This window comes from Filicampus tigris, chromosome 13 (assembly GCF_054856515.1).
Source record: "Filicampus tigris isolate MCC_2025a chromosome 13, RoL_Ftig_1.0, whole genome shotgun sequence".
In the NCBI taxonomy this organism is placed as follows: Eukaryota; Metazoa; Chordata; class Actinopteri; order Syngnathiformes; family Syngnathidae; genus Filicampus; species Filicampus tigris.
The window spans coordinates 2,757,501-2,780,965 of NC_141229.1; the positions used below are offsets into that span (position 1 = coordinate 2,757,501).

General features: G+C 43.0%; 1 long non-coding RNA gene across 2 annotated transcripts in view; it reads right to left on the reverse strand.

The window, feature by feature from the left end:
* Positions 1-1,364: 1,364 nt before the first annotated feature.
* LOC147137142 (uncharacterized) overlaps positions 1,365-23,465 on the reverse strand; it is a 53,725-nt gene continuing 31,624 nt past the window's right edge. The window contains exon 4 of one of the 2 annotated variants that reach the window (XR_015089325.1): positions 1,365-1,569. This is a non-coding gene — a long non-coding RNA (uncharacterized LOC147137142). Of the gene's footprint in view, positions 1,570-1,857; positions 1,998-23,465 lie in introns of those variants that run through there. The other variant, XR_015089324.1, reaches the window with a different exon arrangement.

Here is a 23,465-nt window from a genome sequence, read left to right on the forward strand (position 1 = left end):
GGTTTGTGTTTAATTTGACAGTAAAATGCAACTGGAAGTGACATTAAACAGCTTGAAGCCGGTTCGTATCTCGCAAATCTTGCAAGTCGGCACCGCTGTATTGCTGTATCACTTTACTCCTCGTGATCCTTGCAACGATTTGTCACTGTATAATGAAATTTCTATGAAAACAAGGCAAGATAATCATGAAAAAACTGTGCATGCTCATGGTCGATGTTTATTTTTTTGTGCATTCTGTCTAGATTGTTTACTGGCTTGCTAGCGGTTCGACAAATATCACTGGGTGGACTTTGTGATTTAAACTTCTTGTCAGCAGCCTGATTTAAGAACGAGAGTCACCACAACTCACTATGAGTTATACACACATACACACACACTTCCTTTAATGTCCTTTACACATGCGTCCCTCCATAGGAAAAACAAAATCCTTGAGTGTAAAACTCAGCTGCCGCCAACAGAGGCGTACTCTCAAACAAGTTTGCCGTGGAAAGATGGGGAGGAGAAAAGGAAGCAACCTGACCTTCGCTGCGGTTCTTCGTTGTGGTGCCGCTCGTCAAAGTGGACCACACACGGAGCACGTGGAGAAAGCCGAAAGGGAAAAGAGAAGCAAAAGGGAGTTAACAAGTCTTGTTAGCACAGAGGGGGGAAATAAAAGAAACACTCGGGCCTTTTTAGCGCCGTAAAACACTCATAACAAATCTGACCTGCTTGTCAAATGTCCTCCTCCATAGTGTTGACGCCCCCTCAAAAAATTGTAAAGTAGGAGAAGCAGTAAAAAAAAAAAAAAAAAAGAAAAGTACAAAAAAAACATTCCGTGATTTTTCAATGGGTTTCCTTTGGGCAAAAATAGCAATTTAGTAGATGTTAGCAAAGGACAAAAGATCCTTTTTAATAAAGTATCCAAACATATTATTTTGAGTCAGGTGCAAAAAGTGTCTTACCATTACACCTGTGGTTTGAGCAAATTATCAAAAACAACTGTTCTGTTTTTTACACTTTTTAAAAATCCAAACAGCTGTCATTTTGGTGGGATTTTTTCACTTTATCTAGTAAAAAGTAGTTTGCTTTTTAGTAAAGTTAAAAAAAATGTCATTTTTTGAATCCATACAAGTTTTTTCTTAAAAGAAAAAAAAGTATCGTAATAAAATAAGAATGATCTTTTTCGTAAACTAGTAGAACTAGTAAAACAACAACATTATTTTCTTTTTAGTTAAGTAGTAACATTTTTTTGGTTTTAATTTTTTGTTCCTATTTGGCGGTATAGTAGAAGTACAACATTGTTTTTATCCGCCCCCCCAAAGATTTTTTTTTATAGGTAGTAAAAGTCGTAAAAATATATATATTTTTAATTAAGCAGTAAAAAAAATGTTTGCTTTTTAGTAAACCATTTGTTTCTCCCGCTTGTCAAAAGTACAGAAAATGTGTGTTTTTTTCATTTGAAAAATTTTGAGCAGACATGGAGGGTTTTTATTTGCTGGCCGGCGTGTGAGCATTTCAGCAGGAAGTGCTTGTGGAAGATGTGTTGACGCCGTTAGAAGAGGAATCAATCCACATGGCAGAGTTGTGGCGCTGCAGTGGCAAATGTCAAGCAAATATGCAGCAAATCACTGGCAAGTCACACTTAGCAGCAGTGTGTGGTCCAATGTGACATCATTTCATTATCTGGAATAATAGAGAGAAGGCATCAAATAGTTCCATTCAAGGAGAAGCAGGATTGTGGAATGGAGTTACTGATAATCCAGGAGCAGGTTCACTGAAGGGGTGAGGAGAGGAGGTGCTTGTCCAGAAAAACAGTACAGAAAGTACAGAAAAACGATTGTCTTCTCTTGTCCGGATATGACGAGCGCTATAATAAAAGTAAAACGACTCAAATGTGATCATTGTCATGCTTAACCATCAGCAATTAAGTTTTGAGTCACATATATTTGTTGTATTTTAAAAAAAATAAAATGTAGGAAGAGGAACATTTGTTAGATGGAGTCATCTGCCCTGTAATTCTGCAACACACAAACACAATAAATTCAGTCCATGCTACCCTCTGCTGGACACCATAGGAAACATTAGTGTAATTTCCAAAACGACCACCAGAGGTTGCCAGAGCAGGCATAGAGTAGGTCAAACCATCTTTTTTTTTTTTTATTTTTTTTTTTTTAAACAAAAACTTTTTAAACAATTCAACTGGGGATGTGGCTGCATAGAGAATGACACAATCACATTCTGACTCAGCACACAGATGCAGATGCCATTGTTGATAGTGCTTCTGATTAACCCCAAATAAAGTTAATCTGTTCCAATAAGCTTTTCCTGATATATTTCCTTTCTTATTAGCAGAAGACTGAAGGTTTTGTGCTAACACTGTCTACTATTTTGAACTTTTTTTTAATGATGAGCAGTCACGTGTCTGCTCCAAACTTAACTCACTTCACAAGCTGCAGTTTGGCGAGAGCCTTCAAGCTGCTTGTTGCCACTCCCAATTGAAGTTTACTTTCAAACTAATCCCAAAACGATGACAATTACATGTTGTGTATTTGAAATGTGTTATTCTTTTTAGTAAAGTTATAAAAATATCATGGGGAAATAATAGGTAAGGGTCTGTTTGGTCAAATAAAATGAAATAACATAAAATAAAGGTTTTATCGATTTAGTAACTTGTACAGATGGACATGTTTTTTTATTTGTTATATAGTAAAGCAGTAAAAACATATTTTCTTTTCTACCTCTGACTAACAAGAACTGGCTGTGTATTTAAAACCACCGCACACTAGCTTGGTGTGCTGGTTTAACACATAATGGGAAACACCATAGAAAGAAGGGGTAACACATGTAAAAGGGACAACACATGTTAAAAAAAAAAAAAAAAAAAAAAAATATATATATATATATATATATTTTTTTTTTTTTGATAATTAAAAAATCACCTTGACAGCACTAATATATATATATATATATATAAAATATGCCTCGAACAACTAATAACATATGGACCAGATTAAAGGTTTGTTTTGGGCCTGTATGTCCCCCCCAGGCCACACTCTTCCCACCCCGGTGCTAACAACCCAAATTCTCTGCCAAAGGGTCTTTGATGGTTTGGATTAAAAGGGGGAAGGCCCTTGCAGTGGGGTTGCGGGGCATGCTTCCAGATCGGCCCCCCCCCCCCCATCAACCAAGCAGGCGAAAGGTTGCAACCTCGCCATCGGCTTCTTGGGAGGAGTGAGCGGCAGAAAGGGCCCCAAGATAATACAGCACTCTCTCCAGCGTTGCAACCAAAAAGGAGCCCCACCGGGATCCTCGCCCTCCAACGCCACGTCCCATTGAGCAACGGACGCCGTGATCAAAGCCGCCCCCCCCTCTACCCCCACAGTCACTATATCCTCGCTGTCCGGTCAACCGGACTGAAGGATCGGATCGTCCTGGTTCCCAAGACTGATTGGAAGACAATGGAGCCCCCCCCCAATGCTGTGTCAGTTATGTGTGTGTTAAAGCATCCCATAAACACACACAAAACCATCTCGAGAGGGTCCCCGAACCCACAGGAGCAGGTGGCAGATTGTGTCCGCTTGAAATCAGTTCTTTCTTGGCCAGCTGTGGACAACGCGGGCCAACGGTAAGACAGTTCTCAAGAGAACTGTGATCAAAAACCGCGCCACTAAAGAGACTTTCAGGTCTAAATTGATCATTTTGAGCATTTGCAGTCCATCAATCAAGTCCCTAGGCCAAGAGTGTCCAGACTTTTTCCTCCGAGTGCCGCACACAAAAAAAAAATCAAAAGGGTGCAAGAGCCCCTTTGACATTCTTCCACTTTGATTTATTAAACGTGCTAAAACCAACCCACCGAGCAATTATAAATTGTTGTTGTTTTTTTGTTATACTGTATACGGGCTCCATGATAAGGCAGTTTTCAAGACAGCATTTTCAGGATTTTGGCATGGCCCAAGGAAACATATCCCACGCCATAGCACTGAGCAGCAGCTGAATGACATCTCTGCGTTCTGAACCAAAATGAGCGCAATCTGTGGTTAGCTGATCTTTAAAACTGCGTTTACTGAACATGGAGCACAAAGTGGAACAAATCATTTTTCTCTCTGAAATATAGTTACCTTTATTCACCGGGATGTTATGAAGAGAAAAGTTGCTTCTATATCAGTTGTAAATAGCTTCTTTGAATCTTTACATAACTAGCTCCAAAACTATTATTATTAGTAGTAGTATTTGTAGTAGTATTAGTCATATGTCGCACCCAGAGGGTACGTGGGTGTCAAATTATCCGGTCCATAATCGTGTTTTAGAGGTACAGGTCAATGTCATGATCTTGGAGGTCAAGGGCCATGTCGGCCCTTTAGGAACTTCAGGCTCATGTCCACGTTCAGTACTCTAGTCATTAAAGTCCAAGTCCGTGTCCATGTTCCACATCACTATTCCAATATTTGAGGTCTAGATCAGTGGAAATACTTAAAAGTTTAAGGTCTGGATCCGTGCCTATGCCAGTATTCTTGTAACAAAGTTCTCTAATGTTTGAGATTTAGCTCCAGCTTCGGGTTCATGTCTCGTTCTCTAGCTGGCCATTGAGGTCCAGGTCCATATCAATACTCGAACCCAACCCAGTAACTCACAACCATAGCTAGATCGACACCTTGTTCTATACCTCCACACGGGGGCACCAGTGTTTTCCCTCTTTCCGGGCTTTGTTTTTCCCTCCCACCACCTGATTCAGCTTCTTCACATCTGGCCCGAGTTTGCACGCCATCGGACGTGCCCGAACCCCCCTGCGGCCAGGCCAACACTGAACCGGCCCTGGGAGGTAAACATCCCCACGCAGGCCAGACGCAGCTCCAGCTCCCAACGGAGGCTGCTCCGGCCCGGCCCACATGTTCCACGGACGGGAATCCAAAACATCCTGAGCCGGGTAGCATGTAGAACAGTGGTGCACATCTGTGATCCAGATGTGCACCACCATTTTTTGTTGTTGTGTTTTTATGAAAGAAAAATAGCACTGTGTTGTATAAAAAAACATAATACAGTATGACCCTCGTTTAACATGGGGTTGGGGGTACGGTTCTGAATCCCCCGCGACAGACGAAAGTCTGTGAAGTAGCAAACACATATTTGTCTTTTATTATTTACAGTATTTTACACTCTTATAAAAGAGATTTGTAATCATAATGGCTTTTTTTTCCCATATTCTGGTCTTTGAGATACAGGACCATGTGTGGATTCTTGTCTTTCAGTTCCAGGTCCATGCCCTAATCCACACTGAGCCTTTGTGACCAGGTCTGTGACCTAGTCCATACTGTAGTCCAAACTCTAGTCTTTGAGGTGCAGGTTCTTGTCCATACCCTTGCCTTTCAGGTCCAGGTTCATGCCCTTGATCCACAATCGAGTCTTGTGGTCAGGGTCCATGCCCTGATCAAAATTCAAGTCTTTGTATTCAAGGACTACTTCTTTGTTGTTCAGATCCATTTCTGAACTCTAGTCTTTCAAGGTCAATCCCCTGGTCCACAAACTAATCTTTGTGGTCGGGGTCCATGCCCTGGTCCTTACCCTAGTCACTTTGATTCAGCTCCATGTTGGTGTCAACACTCAAGTCTTCGTGGTAAAGTACTACGACTTGATCCATACACTGGTCTTTATGGTCCAGATCCATGTCTTTCTTGTCTGTCTGGACCAGGTTGATATTCAAGTTTTTGAGGTGCAGGTTGGTGTCAGTACCATTTCCTTTCAGATCCAGAGTCATGTCCACACTCAAGTGTTAGTGGTCATGGACTAGGCCCTGTCCATACTCAGATATTTTTGTGTTACAGGTCCATGTCTTTACTCTTTTATTTCAGATCTATATTGATGCCCAGGTCCGTACTTTAGTTGCTCAGGTGCATGTCTATGTGAGCACTCATGTCTTCCAGGTCCACATCCTGGTCAAACTTTAGCCTTTGCTATCAGGGCCAATGCTCTCTGGTCCACAGTCTAGTGTCTGTGGACATGGTCTAAGGGCCGATATCCAGCCCATACTCTAATCTAGCATGACATTTAGACAGAAATAGCACAAAGCGAGACTTCTTCTTGGAATCACGTCGCTAGCTGACATCATCTCCAAGTTCTTGGGGGAAAATAGAAGTGGATTGGTTTCGGTGCACGTCATCGGACTATTTGATGTCCACATCATGCGTGTCATGTAAGTAGCTTCTTCATGCCGTCGCCCAAAATGGCCGTCCGTAGAGTACACAATTAGAGTTTGGTAATTAGTTGCTTGTTTTCCACAGTCTCGTGGCCCACATATTAACTGAAAAATATGGGTGGCCTTCACCAGGAATGTCCGATAAAATGATAAAAATAAAACGGAACAGAAAGTGGCCTTTTGTATTGTTAGCAGTTAGGCTAAATAGAACTTAAAAAGCTGGTTGATAGATATTAAATTTGCTTTCATCTTCCTTCCTAAATTTATCTAAATGAAATATTAAGGGTAATTTACAGAATATGGAATGACAATTTGAAAAAATAAATGATTAGGTACTCCTAAAATTAGGGGGGACATGATCAAAATATTTCAGGCTGATCAAAGGAAAATAAATGACAATTCGACAGTTGGGTTTTTTTTTGTGAACAACATTTTAACTCCTAAATTTATCTATGTATCACATCATTTTATTCGTTTATTGTATTGTTTGTAAAGTGCTTTGTTACAGCTCTAGCTGTTATGAAATGCGCTATACAAATAAAATTGTATTGTATTATATTGTAAACAAAATCAATGCCACAAAGTGTTGTTGTTCTCCATACCTCCACTAGGGGTCACTTGTGCTCTGTGTTGGACTCCTCAAGAGAGGGCCGCAAATGAGGGGAGCCTCTGCATGCAAACACCTAAATATCACAGCACAATCCAAAAGGTTTTATCGTGTTATTATTTTTTTTTATCAACCTGTAGACGTATGCTGCGTGTAGTGTCAGTAATAAGTCACACATAACTTAAACAAGATTCTTCTTGGTGGGTGGGTAGGGGCGAGAAGCTCATGTCACAGTCTGCTCTTTTAGTTTACAGTGTCTAATGAATTATTAGCTTATTAGGAGAGCAACTGTGAACACCACACAGACTCAGAGAGATTTTTTTTATATGGCAGACCGGCTAAATTAAGACCATGACGTCATGCGGAGGCATGTGAAGTAATTGACGCACTCTTGCTGTCTACGTGCGCGCGTGCGTGTGGCTTGTTTTGAAGAATAAAAAGTGAGCACAGGTTGTAATTAAGAGTTAATGAATGTTTTGGGCTCTAGCTTTTCCGCCCACGTTACATGTTTTCCGAGCGCACAAATACACCCCCGCTTTGTGCCCCCTGTTCCGCCGCAGCCTCCTTGTTTTGGGTAAGGAGATCCCCGTGTTTATATGGAGGTGGATGCCCCCACCACACACACCCGCAGGCTTTGATCTGCTTCTCCACTGTGCCGGTATGCGTGTAGAAGTGTGTGTGAGCCTTAAACACCAGCATTTTGCAGACACACACTTTCACACTGTCCGTCACGTGGTTGTTCTGTGTGAAAGGCACCTTTGCGCAATTACAGGGCTGAAGTCTACCTGCAAATTTCCAGGCTTGCAATGGCCGACATGCAACTTGGTGAGCAAAGTCAACATGTTCCAGGCTTTGGCATTAAACATAGCATTTGTTGCCCCTTGACTCTGTCTGTCAAACCGGGTGTTGTTTTGTGTGAAAGGCACAGACATAATGAGGGGCCGCGATCTACCAGTACATTTCCCAGAGGGGTGGGGAATGAAATTGACACAGCAATTCTCAGGCTTTTAAAGGTAGCCCCTGTGTGGAAATGTGCAAGCCTTCAACTTTAGCATTTGTAGCCCCTTTCACGCTGCCTGTCAAACCCGGCGTCACTGTTACGTGAGAAAGGCACAAACACGGATGGGCCAGGGGACGAAGGTGACCTGTGCACAAATACATCAGATTTAACTTTTAGCATTGGTTGCCCCTTTTACACCGCCTCTCAAACCCGGTGTCACTGTTGTGTGTGAAAGGCACAAAAATAAATAGGGAATGATGATCTGAAAATATCCAGGCTTCACAGGTAGCGAGCGTGCTGGAATGTGGAAGCCTTTAACTTTAGCATTTTGTTGGCCCTTCTACACTGCCTGTGAAACGCGGTATTGCTGTTCTGTGTGAAAGGCACAGATAAAGACTCCGGGGGACGTAATCTAGCTGTGAACTCCCTAGCGGCATTGGGGATGAAACTGATCCAGCAATTTCCTGGCTTTACATGCAGCCCTTGTGTGGAAATGCGCCAGCCTTAAACTTCAGCATTTGTAGCCCCTTTCACGCTGCCCGTGAAACCTGACGATTGTTGTTTTATGTGTTAGTGTGTGAAAGGTACTAAAATAAGATCAAGTGGGATGAAGTCCAACAAAGAATTTCCATGCTCTGTTGTAGCCGCTGCGATAGAATGTCTGAGCCCAAAACATTCCACATTTCTACCCCCTTTCACACTGTCTGTCAAACGCAGTGTCACTGTTTTGTGTAAAAGGCACGCTCCCAGAATCGGGGGCACAAAGTCAACTTGTGGATGTGCCCGTGAGCTTTAAACATCAAGTATTCATGGCCCCTTTCAAACTGCCTTCTATCCTGGCTTTTATCAGAGCGGTCGTTCTGCGTGAAATCGGACGTCCAGATGAGCATTGTTGCTCCTCAACTTTGTGTGTTCATGTCTTGCAGGCGCCACTTTTGTTATGCTTGCGCAGCTCATGACGCTTTTGTGGTCGTTGGTGGCTCATCTCTCCAAGACAAGCAAGGCTGGCTTTTCTTACCAGCGACTGCTCTTCCCCACTCTTGTCAACAAGCACGTAACCATGGTGACCGAGGCCCGCATTTGACTTCCTTTTCACTTAGTTTGAACTAGAGAACTGGAAGTGAAACTACACGGTTGGCACTTTTTTTGTTTTGTTTTTTTGCTCAACAGGAAGAAGGAACATTTCCTCAGAAAGTTCTGCTTGAGCGTGCCAAGAATACTTGCGTTCGCTTTGATACAATCGCTTTGGTTCAGGCCCGAGTTCGAGAGCTGTACTCAGATCACACCGATCGATTCTTCAAAGTGGCCACCTTTTGCCCTGATGACAGCTTTCTGATGCGGACGATGCTTTATGACCTGGAATGACTTTCACTTCACAGCTGTGCATTATGAAGATGGCCTAAAAACTTGATTTTCTTCACCTCTTAATGTGTTTGAGAGCATTTGTATTTGAAAGTGTTTCCAAACTTTTGACTGCTACTGTACTTACCCCCCCCCCCCCCCCCCGGTCCAGATTTCTCCAAATTCCCACATTCCAAACTTTTCACAGTATAATTATCAAGTTTCAAGGGTACTATAATGTGTGCCCACTCGGCATCCATTGTAGCCTGATCATCCTGGAAGGGGGATTCCCCCATCTGTGGACCCTTCTCAAGGTTTCTCACTTTTCCCCAGAAGTTTTTTTTTTTTTTTTAGTTTTTCCTTGGCTCAGCTTCAGAAAGCAGATGAGCTGTGATTGGTTGTCACCTTAGCCCCGGGCAACGGTGTTGTCATTTTCAGTCGACAGAAGTGACAAAATGGCCGCCCATGAGATGGCTAAAAATGGGTGGATTAACTCTTATTCCACAAATGCAATATTAATCAGAATGCCTTGTTTGAACTAGTGTGCCTGCATAGAACATATTCTTGAAAAAAAAGTTTGGGTTTACTTCGATTTTAAGGAATATTTTACATATTTACCTCCACCTTCCACATTGTCAAACTATTCAAGCCACTCCAACTTCAAAGGCTTGAACTCAATCAAGACACCTCGGGAACTATTCACATTCCCAACATTCCCAAATGTTCATAATAAATTTCCCAAATGAGGTGGTTTACCCTCCCCATTGTACATTTCTCCACCGATTTCATCTTCACATGCTTCAGGTCATCCAGGACAAATTGGGAACTACAGTATTCCCACATTTTCCCACTAAAACTCCCAAATCAAAAATACTTAGTATCTTTACCTCCTCAGTCCCCGTTTCTCGAGCAATTCAAACCATTCCAATTAATTCCACAACATTTCAGCTCAGATTTTCAGCATTTGTACACAATCGCCCCACAAATTGCATCCTCACATAATCTTTGAGTTGCACAAGCGAAACAACCACATTCAAATGAGTCGTTTAGCCCAAGTTCCGCGGGTTGATTCACGATGTTAGGTAAGCAAGCGTTGAAGTGCTCCAGTTCTATCTTTCTACCGTCCGACCCTGTCACCTCCCACCCCCGGGCCATTGAGTTCACAGTTGGGCCACTCCCTTCGCGGGCGCGTTGAGCTTTACGTGTCACACCCAACAAGTCTTGTCAAAGTCCGGACCACCAACGCCCCTCCGGGCTCCAGACCCGGTGTCTCTGAACTCCGGGTCAGTCAGGCAAGTTCACGGAGAGTTGAGTCGCGATGTGGATCATCCCGATCTTGTCAGTGGCTTTGGGTGTGAAATGAAATATATTCCATCTTGAATACGCGCGCTGCTGTTCAACTGGCTTTACCATAGCTACATGATCAAGGGTCTGATATTTGTTGTACATACATACATTTATTGTAAATAATGAAATTTAAAAAATTAACAGTTTGACATTTTGTACGTTTTATTTGATTAAATCAAAAGAAGTCAGATTAGACTATGTAAAAAAAATAAAAATAAATAACCAAACAAAACAAACAGTCATACATATGATTCTTACTACCTATTTTTTTCTATTTTTATTATTTTTTATATTTAAAGAGGAAGTCAATCCTAATGGTTGAAACAAGGCATTCTGATAAATATTGCGACTGTGGAATAAGAGTTAAGAGTTTTTAGCCACCTCTTGAAACACGGCATTCTGATTAATATTGTGTTTGTGGAATATGAGTTAAGCAGCAAAATCCACCCAGCTTTAGCCATCTCAGGGGGTGGCCATTTTGTCACTTCTGTTGACTGAAAATGACATCACAGATGCTCACGGCTCAGGTAACGACCAAGCACAGCTGACCTGTTTTCCAAAGCTGAGCCGTGATTGGTCGTTACCTGAGCCCTGAGCATCTGTGATGTCATTTTCAGTCGACAGAAATGACAAAATGGCCACCCCCTGAGATGTCTAAAACTGGGTGGATTTTGCTGCTTAACTCATATTCCACAAACACAATATTAATCAGAATGCCGTGTTTCAACGAGTGGGCCTGCTGGGAACATATTCTTGAAAAAAAATATGTTTGGGTTGACTACCCCTTCAAACGATCTGCTGCGTACTGACTTAGCCTATACAGTACTGCTGCAATTACGCTTGCACATTTGTACTTGTTGTTTTTACTTCATTCACAACTGAGCTGGCCCATCTGTCTGTTTGAAAATGCAAACGTGGCCCTTGAGCTCAAAAGTCTGCCCACCCACCCATTCATTCGCAAATGACCACACTCCCACAAGTATTTGTTTTAATGGCTTGAACCCCCCCAAAACTGAAAAACCAAAACCCCAAACGCAGGGAATCAAATGTTTCTTGCAGACCAGCGAACCACATCCAGCTGCACAGTTTGCAGATGTTGACGCCAGGTGACCTTCTTTTCAGATCTGCTCATCCCATTCGCCCCAGCGCCTTCCCAAAGTAACATTTTTCACGTTGTTGTTTCTTTTTAATCCCGCGCTGTTGTCGAGACCGACTAAAAGTGCTCTGTAATTCGGCTTTCGCCGGTCAGAATCAGTCAGACGATCGGAGTTCAATTCAAACAGACTGAAGGAAAACAAAAACCTCGGCACATGCTCTTTGCCACCGTTCATGATGTCCTATGGGAGAGCTTTTGAAAACTTTTCCGGTGATAATATCCCACACGCGACTTCTTTTCAAGCATTTCATGATGTCCAACACGAGAGGTTTCCAAAATATTTAATAATGTCCAACGCGAGAGCTCTTTTGAGTCATTTAATGCCACACAATAGAGCATCCGAAAACTCATAACAATGTCCAACATTATTATTATTTCTATTTTTTTTTACATTTTGATGTCTACCATAAGAGCCTTTTCCAACATTTCATGCAGAACAAGAGAGTTTTTTTGCTTGAAACATTTACAATATGTCTCTTTTACATGTGCCCTTCCTTCTATAGTATTTCCCTTTATGTGTTAAACCAGCACAACAAGCTAGTGTAAGCTAAGCTAAGACAAGCTAATTTAATGTCTTATGGGAAAGTTTTTTAAGCATTTGAAAATTTCCAACATGAGAGCTTTTTTTTAGTCAACCAAGAGAGATTTTTTTTTTCAACATTTAATAAGGAGCATTGTTTTAGGTTGTCCACCATTAGTTCTTTTTATAAATTTAACAAAATCCAACATTAGCTCTTTTTAAGCATTTAATAATGTCCACCACGAGAGCTTTTAATCATTTACTAATGTCCTCATGATAATCTTTTTTTAATGAATAATGTCCAAGATGAAAGCTTGTTTTAAGAACATCTATTAATGTCCCATCTGAGCATCAGATAAAATAGATTTAATAATGTCTTATAAGAGATCTTTTTAAAAGATTAAAAATGCCCTAAAATTTTAACATTGAATAATAAGATATAAGAAATTTAAATCATTATTTTTTTTAACTATGCCCCACAATGAGCGCTTTATCAAACATTTTTAAATGTTCACCATGAGAGCTTTGTTAAACATTTCATACTGTTCAAAAAGAGTTCCCTTTTAAAGCGTTTAATAATGTCCCACAGGAGATCTTTTCAAAATATTCAATAATGTCCCACATGAGAATCTTCAATAACGCCCCAGACGGTGCAGGAAAACACATCGTGTCAGTTCCGAACTATGTTGTTATTGTCCAACTTGAAGTGAAATGAATATTGCTTGTGTCCGCCGCGTCTCTCTGAGGGACATGATGAAACTTGTGTTTCCTTAGGGCGGCCACCCCCATGCTCAGCCCCCTCACGTCCCGACAGCACCCACCCACCCTCTTGGGGGTTAGCGTCCCTTCTCAGACGTAAACACGGGTGACAAATGGGCCCAGGTATCAGGTGTCGGCGTGGATGATTTATAAGATTGAGGAACAATGGACGGGGGTGGGGAGGGGAGTGCGCAAAAAAACTTGCAGTGCGTGTTCCTGCGCGGCTTTAGTTCCAGCCCTGAATCATTTCCCGTTAATTCCTCCCGGTTTTGTCATCCATGTGGTGCGGATTAGAAGGGCGGTGGGTGGCGGTGTGGCGTGGGGGCCCGGGTGGGCGTGGTTTGGTGGGCTGATTGAAGACAGACGGCCACAAGAGGCCTCCTTCTTCTTCTTCTTTTTCTTCTTCTTGTCAAGTGAAGGAAGCCCCTGCCGGTGGGGGTCTGGTGAATCTGGGCGATGGGGATGTGGACGGACAGAGTCGTCCTGACTCACATCATCACAAGCTGGCAGCGATGGACCTTAACCTTTGACGCACACGTGCATGCCTCACAGGGCAATACAGGCTCCTGCACGTTAACATTATTACCACCGCCAAGGAGCAAACACTTTCAAATTGCACCTTTTCGCCTGCCCTTATTTTGTACACTGTAAAAAAAAAAAAAACACAACTTGTGTTTTTTGCGCTAAAACTGTAACTTAAGTTGGAACACTTTAAATTATATAAATTTAAATTAAATTAAATTCTATATTGACATTTCTGGTTACAATGTTTGTTAGCAAAACTGAGCTGAGTTGTTTTTCCTTCCATCTTTAATTTGGGGGGGGACAACACAGTTCTGTAAAATTGTATTCCTTTGTTGTGAAATGCGGGCAAGACGATTTTCACAACAGCAAAACTTTAAAATATTTAATTGAATTGGCCAACTTAAATTTTTAACAGTTTGTTGTCTTGAAATTGTCCTCGGTGGCCTATTTCCTGGAGCGCCGTTTTCTTGTTTCACTCATTCTCCACTTTGCTGCAGCGCTCCGTTTTATTGCTGCCCCACACTCCACTTCGCTGCACAAGTCCGTTTTTTGCTGCCCTAAGTCTCTACTTTTCTGCAAACATATTTTCTTGCTGCTTCCAATCCCCACTTTGCTGCAACAGTCTGTTTTTTTTTTGCTGTCCTCACTCTCCACTTTGCTGCAGCAGCTATTTTCTTGCTGCCCTCAGTCTCCACTTTGCTGCAACAGTCAGATTTTTTTGTTGCCCTCAGTCTCCATTATGCTGCACCTGTCTGATTTTTTTTTATTGCCATAAGTATCCACTTAGCTTTTTTTTTGTCTTTTTTGGGGGGGCTGTCCCCAATCTCCACTTTGCTGCAGCAGTCATTTTTTTGTCTGTAGCCCTCTTTTTTTCCCCTGCTGCCCTCCGTTTCCACTTTGCTGTAGCATTCACATAGACCGAACATTGAGTTATATGATTTGGTCAATTTGACGAATCTCTGAAGCTTTTGGCTTCTTGTCATTGTATTAGACATGGCCAAGTACAATAATCAACGCATTGTTCTGTTAATTCCTCTCTGACAGTGAATTGGATGTCATTAGATGGCCCCGTGAGAACATTGTGACACAACTCTGTGTGTGTGTGTATGCGACCCCTGCTCAGAGTTGTTTACAACTGTGTGTGTGTGTGTGTGTGTGCGTACGTGGGTTCAGTGGCACTCCGGTATGTGTGTTGTTCTTCTGTTTGGGTCGGAAGAATACGGCTCAGTGTCGCGGCCAGCGCTGTCCGTGTTCTTCTGAAAGCCGGCCCGCACCACTCGCGCTTCTCAAGTCCGGCCTTGTTCCCCCCTCGCCTGTTTGTTCAGCTGGCCCACCAGCGGGGACACCAGAGACGCCCCCCCCCCAACCTAACCCACCCTCCGTCGCCCTCTCCACCTCGGACACCCCCTCCGCCGAACCGCCCCCACCTAGGGTCATCAACCTCCTGACCTTTTCACCCGGGGGTTTGGGGGGGTTATTTGCTCCAAGGCCATCGCTTAAGAAGGGTGTTTTGTTCGGGCCTCATTTGGGCCACAGTCTGGGCTCAGGCCCTTGTCATCAGTGCCATTGATCTGCTCCAAATGAGCTGATTAGGGGGGGCCTGCAGTTCGTCCTGTTGCACGGGGGGCTTAGCTCGGCATAACGAGGGGAGGGGGGGCCGGGGGGGGGCGATGGGGATCAAGGACGCGAGTCGAGGGGCCACGCCGGGCCAAACACAGTCGGGCATTCACCGTCGGAGGATGCGACACGAAATTAGCGCTCAGCGGATTAGGCAATGGAATCAAACCTGTTTGATTGTGTTTGTCGTGGTGGGCTCCGCACCCTTTCTTGTCACTTCCATTTTGGATTGTTGGGAATTTTGACACTCACGTTTGATTTCTTTGTATCGAGAAATGTTACGTTATGTTGTGAGAACCAGAAGCAAATAAGTCACTAGTTGGCTGCCTAAACAGGCTGCAGAGTGAAAGAAAATCGGTTGTGTAAACAATAAAATTGCTTCTACAATAATTACTGTTAAAGAAGAGGAACTAATTTAAAGTGACTGCCAGAGACAAGTGCAAGACAAGACAAGTAATTTACGTAAAGGCCGCCTATATAGGGTGCAGGATTAATGAAAAAGGGGAGTATAAACAGTAGAACTCCTACGTCATATACTGTTCAATAAAGAGAAAACTGTTTGCACTGATTCAAGTTTACATCAACAAAGGTTATTCAGGGTTGTGACAACCAGAGAAAAGTTAGCCACTATTTGCAGAATAAATGCAAATAGGCAGTAAACAGTCAAATTCCTGCCACATTTACGATTAAAAAAAGAGGTATATAAATGTATACAATATATACAAATGTATAAAATGGATATGTTAATGACAAGCAGAGGTAGGAATACACTCATTAGTCACCTAAATGGGTTGCACGATAAACTCAAACGGAACGTCTAGGCAGTAAAATTCACACAATATGTCTTGGTTCAATAAAGGAAAACTGATTACGCTGACTAAAATCATATCAACAACTGTTATGTTGTGCACTGATAAGCAGAGGCAAGTTAGTCACTAGTTGGATGACTAAACGGGCTGCAGAATACATGCAAACTAAAGGCATAAACAGTCAAATTATTAACAAATGCACTGCTAAAAAAAAGTACACTATTACACTTATTAAAGCCCATGTAAGTAAAAGTGATGTTGTTCTGCCTAAATGGGCTGCAGAATAAAATCCAAACAGCAAGTTAAAGTACATGTTTCTTAGCGGCATCAAGTGTTGTTGTATGCTATCTCTAATAAGGGAGAGCAAAGTTTGGTGTGAAACCATTTTGAACAACCCGTCTAGGCACAAGTAGAAGCTTGTGGGTCCTTAGAATTGCAGCCTGCCCTTCTATGCCAGGGATAAAGGAGCTCAACGGGCTGCAAAGAACACACAAAACTTGTCGGCCAGCCATCAAGAATATTAAAGAGATGGGCTTTGTCCACAGGCCAAAGACAAGACGACAAGATTTACTGGAACTGGAAGCATCATGCAAAGCAAATGCCAATGCTAAGCTAACGTAGCATATGGGTCGTTTGACAATGAAAACAGAGGACAAGGAGCAACACTGCTAAAGCAACAAACCTGTAGCTGCGTTAGCTTAGGTCAGCATTTCTGGATTGTATCGATGTCGTTTATTTGGATTAGTCTTACTTTGCGGACTGTCGCATATCTTTAGCCAGACTCTCCTTTTCGAGTGTTGACTTTTTCATGAGTCACTTCGCAGTGTGGATGATTGCATAGCTTTATCCAGAGAGTCTATTTGTCTGGGGTTGTTGCGATTTTTGACCGTGTCACCTGGCAATGTGGACCACCACATTCAACTCCAGCCATAATTTGTTCATCTTTTAATTTTCCCTGATCAAAAGAGCTTAATCCCCAACCTGCAATTCCAATTTCTGATGGACAGTTGAGATTTTTTTCAGAGCACCTGGACCGCCGCAAAGCCTGATCCTGAACCTGCATTCATCTGTGTTGATTTCAATTTTTGACTGAGTCACATGATAATGCGGGCTGTTGCACAGCATTTTCCAGAGCCAGAATTGATCTGTTTTCATTCAGATTTCTGACCAATTTAAATAACTGAGTCACATAGGTTTCTCCAGCTCCTCTATTTTTATATGTTCATTAAAAATTTGGACCGAGTCACCTCAAACTTGCAAACTTAACACAGGAAAGCCAGAAGATTCTAACCCCAAACCTCAGAACTGTGAGGCAGACGCCCCAACCACTAGTTGAGTGTGGCCTCTCTGATTGTTGCTTTTGAGATGCCGTGTCTCAGGTCAAAGGCGCTGAGGGGCTTTTAGCTTCAGAACACAGCAGTCTTCATTGAAACGTCTGGAAAAACTCAGTGAGCGTCCATCCTCCTCCTTCTCCTCTTCTTTCTCAAAACTATCTGTCCATTCCTGATAAACAGCCAGATCAGAGGGGAGGATTTAGCTATGTCAACACACACTCACACTGACGCTGTCCACCCGTCGGACGCAGAGCTCTCTCTGCTCCGTCCAGATTGGATTCATTGGAAGCGGGCCATTTTTATTTTTTTTGGTGTGTATATTTTTTCCCAGCGTCACTTGCATCATTGCGAATGACCAGCGATGACAACATCTCCTTAGAGCTGAAGTTGATGCGCGTAGATCGGCCAAGTCTCCGCACGCCCATTCTTCCTCGCTTAGGTATTTAAACAGGAATCCGATTTATATTAAAAGGGACATTGGAAAATTTACTTTTTAACGTTTGTATATTTGTAGGTTGTCAATTATGGACTGTGAGGTCCGTTTGGAGCAGGTTATTGATGATTACACAGATGGACAAAAATCCACTTCAATCTGCGCTTAGTCCATCCTTTTTTTTCAAGTTTCCCATCTATCGTCAGCAAAACGGACCGGTCCGTTGGTCTGATGGAATGCCCACCTCTGCGAACAATAGCGTATGTGAAGTGAGGTAGCTACAGGTATCGTCAGTTCTGATTTGAGGGAGGCATTTTATTTTTCATTCAAAGAATCAAGAACGAATGAAAGTTGTAAACATGGACGCTAACCATCACTAAAGATGCCTAACATAGGATCAACTTTTGGGCTACACACTTGAACTAAACCGCAGGACTTTCACATTCATCGGTAAGTGATGCTGTCTTGTTTAGCGTCTGAAATGAAATGAGCAGTTAACCTGTGGATGCTAACTTCCTTAGCAACGACTTTGACATCTAGGCCATGAGTCGATGTATATAAGACTTGGTAGTGTATAACATAGCATAAAATTGAAGGGGGGCTTTCTGGTTTCTGGATTAGCTCTTGAAACAAAGAAACTAAACCCCACAGAAACTGGATGGGTCTCAGAAGAGTCACAACATATGTTAGAGGCGACCATCCCACTCGCTTCCCACGTTCGTTATCGATGACATCACCCACGCGAGCATCGTTGAAGACATTAGCGGCGTCGGTTTTTGCGATCTGACGAGTGACGGCGAAGAGATCGCAGAGAACGGGGGAGAGAGCAGGAGAGTTGCGGCTTGGCTGAACTCGCAGTGAACCCCGGACAGATTTATTTTCTCCGGGGCCTGCCGCTCGCTCGGAGGGGCCCGGATTTACATGCCTCACCCCGCGCTGGGAAGCTGAGCTGACGACGGGATGGATGGAGACTTTTTTAAAAGAGGGATGCAGGGTGGAATAAAAATTTCGTTTGGGGAGTGAAGCTGGCCAGGGTTTTTTCATTAAAATTCCTCCTTTTGGCTGCAGCAAGGAGAAAGAGCCACACTAACAAACAACAAATGTGAGAGTAACAAGAACATGGAGCTTTGCAGCAACGTGGAATCTGAGGGCCCCCCCAAAAAATGGACTGCTGTCGCAAAAAAAAAAAAAATGATGCTCAACAAAGTGGAAATTGAAGGCAGCAAAAATGGGAGAAATGTCCGTAGCGACATGGAGACTGAGGGCAACAAGAAAATGAAGGGAGCTGCAGTGAAATGCAGACTGACAGCTGAAGCCGATTGGAAACGGTGGGCAGGAAGAAAATGGAGCACTGCAGCAAGGAGGAGACTGAGGGCAACAAGAAAACACAAAGCAGGGTCTGTGGGCAGCAAGAAAACTGAGCATTGCAGCAAAGCAGAGACTGAGGGCACCAACAAAGCTATGCAATGACCCAGAGTGGGGTTTATTTTTTTCCCCCTCCATTATTCCAATTGTGGAATTGTTTTGACAATTGAAGGTGGAGCCCAGAATGTGCTGTGTTCTATGTGAATGCTTGTGACTCAACTATAAAAATACCTCCGCACAATATCGGTGAATCAGCACACACTGACCACCCTTCCTGCCGCCAAGAACTCTCAATGGCGGGTAAATAACCTCAGGCGTAAAGAAGAAGAAAAGAAAAGGGGGGGGGGGTGGTATGAGCAGAGCAAAAGAAAAGATGAGATTGTGGTCAAGTTTTCAGGCTGTGTTCTTGGCAGAGGGCCAGATCGGGAGACAATGGAAACCCTGTGAGGATCCAGACTTGTATAGACGCTCAGTGGCGCATCGGCCGATTGGGACGGAGGGTCCGGAGAGAAGGAAATGGGAGGGGGCGAGGGTGGGGCTGTCTTTTCATCAAAAAGCAGGACGGCAGAGGAGATCAGTCACTTGCCATACAATATATTGATCTGACAGACTCCAGAAAGGCTTGGACAGGCTCCTTACTGACCCGCTAACCGCCCCCCTCCCGACGGTTCCCATCATTCAGGCCTGAAATGATTACAACAGTGAGCCTCAAGAATCCTGCGAGTAACCTGCTCCAAGGCGGTAGTGGAACAATATCCGAAAAAATAAGATAAAATAAATAAAATCGGTCAAAGGCCCATCTCATAGCGTAAAGTATTTCAGCAAATAGTGGCCGCGGCTGTCTGGCTTTCCTCTTGAGAAGCTACGAAACCCATCATAGTGCTCGAGCAAAGTGGAGATTCAGGGCAACAAGAAAAATGACGCGCTGCAGTAAAGTGGATACTAAGGGCAACAAGAGAATGGAGTGCTGCAACAAATGAGAACAAGACTCGCTAAAAAAAAACAGAAGACAACAACAGTCTTATGAATTTACGTCTACAGAAATACCCTTTATCCAAGATGAGACTGAGGGCAGCATAAAAAAGGAGCACTGCAGAAAATTGGAGACTAAAGGCAACAGTAAAATTAAGTGAACCGAGACTAATGACAGAATAACAGAGGGTCACATCAATTTTCTTAATACAAGATTAATTATATCCAAGATGAGAGAGAATTCAACAAGGAAAACGCAGCGCTGCAGCAAAGTGGAGACTGTGGACAGTAAAAACTAAGTTGCTACGGCATAGAAGAACAGAACATGTTCACAAACAAAAACAAAGAGAAAAATTCATGGTATTAACTGCTCAAGAGAATAATGTTATCCAAAATGAGACTAAGGGCAACATGAAAAAAAGCACTGCAGCACCGTGCAAACTAAGGACAACAAGAGAAGGAGGGCTTTGGGCGATCAATTTGATCTAAGACTGGATTGATCCAGCAAGAAATAAAACAGAGGGCTACAGCAAAGTGGAGACTATGGGGTCCATTTGGCAGGGTTCTATTAGAGCAAACACCCTACCCAACCCCGTCCCCATCAAAAAACAATCTTTTAAAGGCCTCTCATCTCAGAACATCCCCAAGGCCTTTTAATAAGGAAATAAACAAGAGCCCCCCCAGCCCCCCCCCCTTCCCCCGTTCACTTGGTTAGCTTTCATTTCCTGCTCTATCCCTAATCGGCCGGGCTGGTAATATTGCAACGGGCCAAGAAATACGAGCAGAAAGAAGAGGCGCAGCGCTTCCACATCAAAGTTCCGATTGTGAGGAAGACGACAATGGGCGTACGCACCAAGATGGTGGGGGGGGGGGTTGAGGGGGCATTGGAGCCCCCGCCCCCCGCAGGGCAACCGACAACGGAGAAGGAAGGGGACACGGAGGAGGGGCATGGGGGTCTTTGAAGCAATGAGAACAGTACACTTAACATCCCATTGGAGCACACAATGAATTCTATTTTTGTTTGATGTAAACCATTAGTATCTTTTTTTTTTTTTTTTTTTTGCTGCTCTCAGTCTCCACTTTACCAGTTGGTCTGCGTCTTCTCTTGAGTACAATTTATCTCCTTCGAAGTAAATACATATGGCCCTCGTTCTCTATTTTTGTTGTTTGTTAGCAAGTCACTTGTGTAACATTCTCACGTTGCCCCAAATTTCCACTTTACTGCAGTACTCCCATTTTCTTTCTGCCCTCAGTCTCAACTTGGATACAATAAATCTCCTTAGCAGTAAAGACACAAGACTGTCCTTCTCCTCCTATTGTTGTTGGTTAGTGAGTCTCTTGTGTTACATTTTCTTGCTGCCCTCAGTCTCCACTTTGGTGCAATGTTCCAGTTTTCTTTCTGCCCTCAGTCTCATCTTGGATACAATTAATCTCCTTGGAAGTAAATACATGAGACCTTCCCTAACTTGCGTTGCTGTTGTTGCAAATCTTGTTCTTCTTTGCTGCAGCGCCCTGTTTTCTTGCTGCCCTTAGTCTCCATTTAACTTCAGCGCTCCATTGTCTTGTTGTCCTCAATCCCATCTTGGATCAAATTAATCTCCCAAGTATTTGCTATAGAGAATTCTAGTTTTCTTCGGTTGTTATCTACTAGTGATTCTCCTCTCCGTTGCAGCCAAGCCCTGTTTTCTTGTTGCCCTCATTCTCCACTTTACTGCAGCGTTTTATTTGTCTTGCTACCCTTAGTCTCCTCTTGGATCAAATGGCTCTCCTTAGAAGGAAATACAGTGAAACGTTTTTCTCTTCCGTTGTTTGTTAGCAATTCTCATTTGCTGCAGCGTCCTGTTTTCTTGTTGCCCCGAATCTCCACTTTACTGCAACATTTCGTATTTAATGCTGCCCCCAGACCACAACACCCAAGAAAAAAAACATACGCAAGAAAAGAGAGAACACGCAAACGCCACTGGAAAGTGAAGGTCAGATTTGAATCCTGAACCTCAGTGCACGTGCCAACCACTAGATCATCGTGCTGCTATTAGCTCTGAGTAGGTGGAAGCAAATTCATGCTGCGGAAAAAAAAAACAGCAAATATGGCAAAAAGTAAAAAGAAAAAAAATCTAAAATTGCCTTTTTCATTTGTTTTTTTTCTATATGCAAAAGGGGAAAAATAGATGAAAAAGAAATTTGCGAGCCAAAATTTGAGAATTTATTTTAAGGCCGTATCGCCCAGCCCTTTGAGTGAGTGTATTCTTGCGGTAAAGAGAGGTTACCAAAGGACACTCGCGGCGCAAGGGGAAAGGAAGTGAAACCAGAGGACTGAGCAATTTTGACTCACACTTGTCTGTTTGTCTGCCTGCTTTCAAATCACGCTATGAAGGAGATAAAGTGCATCCGCATATTATTCACAGTGCTTCACTTTTTCCACATTATGTTACAGCCTAATTCCAAACTGGATTAAAAACTTTTTTTCCTCAACTTTCTACACGCGACATCCCATTAGAACAATGTGAAAAACGTGTTTTTTGTTTTGTTTTGTTTCCTCCCCCCAACTGTATTAAAATAAAGACATCACATGCACATAAGTATTCACAGCCTTGGCCACAAAACTCGAAATTGAGCTCAGGTGCATCCTGTTTCCACTGATCATCCTTGACAATGGATTGGAGTCACCTGTGGGAAATTTAGGTAATTGGACATGATTTGGAAAGGCGCACACCTGTCCATACGAGGTCCCACAGTTGACAGAGCACAAATGGAGCATGAAGTCAAAGCGATTGTCTGTGTAGACCTTGGAGGCACAGATCTGGGGAAGGGTACACAAAATGGTGCGCGACTTTGAAGGTCGCATTGTGTGCGGGTTAGTGGTCCACGAACGTGGCGTAAACATTTTTGACTGGGATATGTCATTTGAGCGTGCTGCAGTAGGTCCGAACAACTTTGCAGGACGTTCGAACGGCATAGCCCGGTCAAAAATGCTTACTCCACACTGGCTACGTTTACATGGACACATATGGATTAAAAACCTAATCGGAATAAAAATGCTTCATGTGCACACCCCATTTGGAATATTCTGATCCAATCAAGCCCGTTCCGATTTTGTTCCGAACGAGGGTGGTGGTTAATGTCGATTGATAATCCAATCGGCGCGCATGAAAACACTTATTTCGAAATTTTGGAACGAACCGTCTTTACCGCGCATGTCTGTCATGTCAGTATATGCGCTTCTGTTATTACCGGAAGTTAGTAGAAGCAGGATTAGAAGAAGTGCTCAGGATTTTTTTGTCTCACTCCGTCCATTTGATGAGGGCAGTATGCAGCGCTCACGTATGTTTTGCCAACGGTGTTAAAACCTGGATTTTTTTTATTTATTTATTTATATATATATGTTAACGCTTACTTTTGCGAAGTCGTCCTCCATGTCATGGAAGCTCAACTCTGTTTACGAAATGCGTGAGAGAATTTCTACAAAAATAACTTCAATGAAAAAATATACTGGATTTTGATGGTTTGGGTT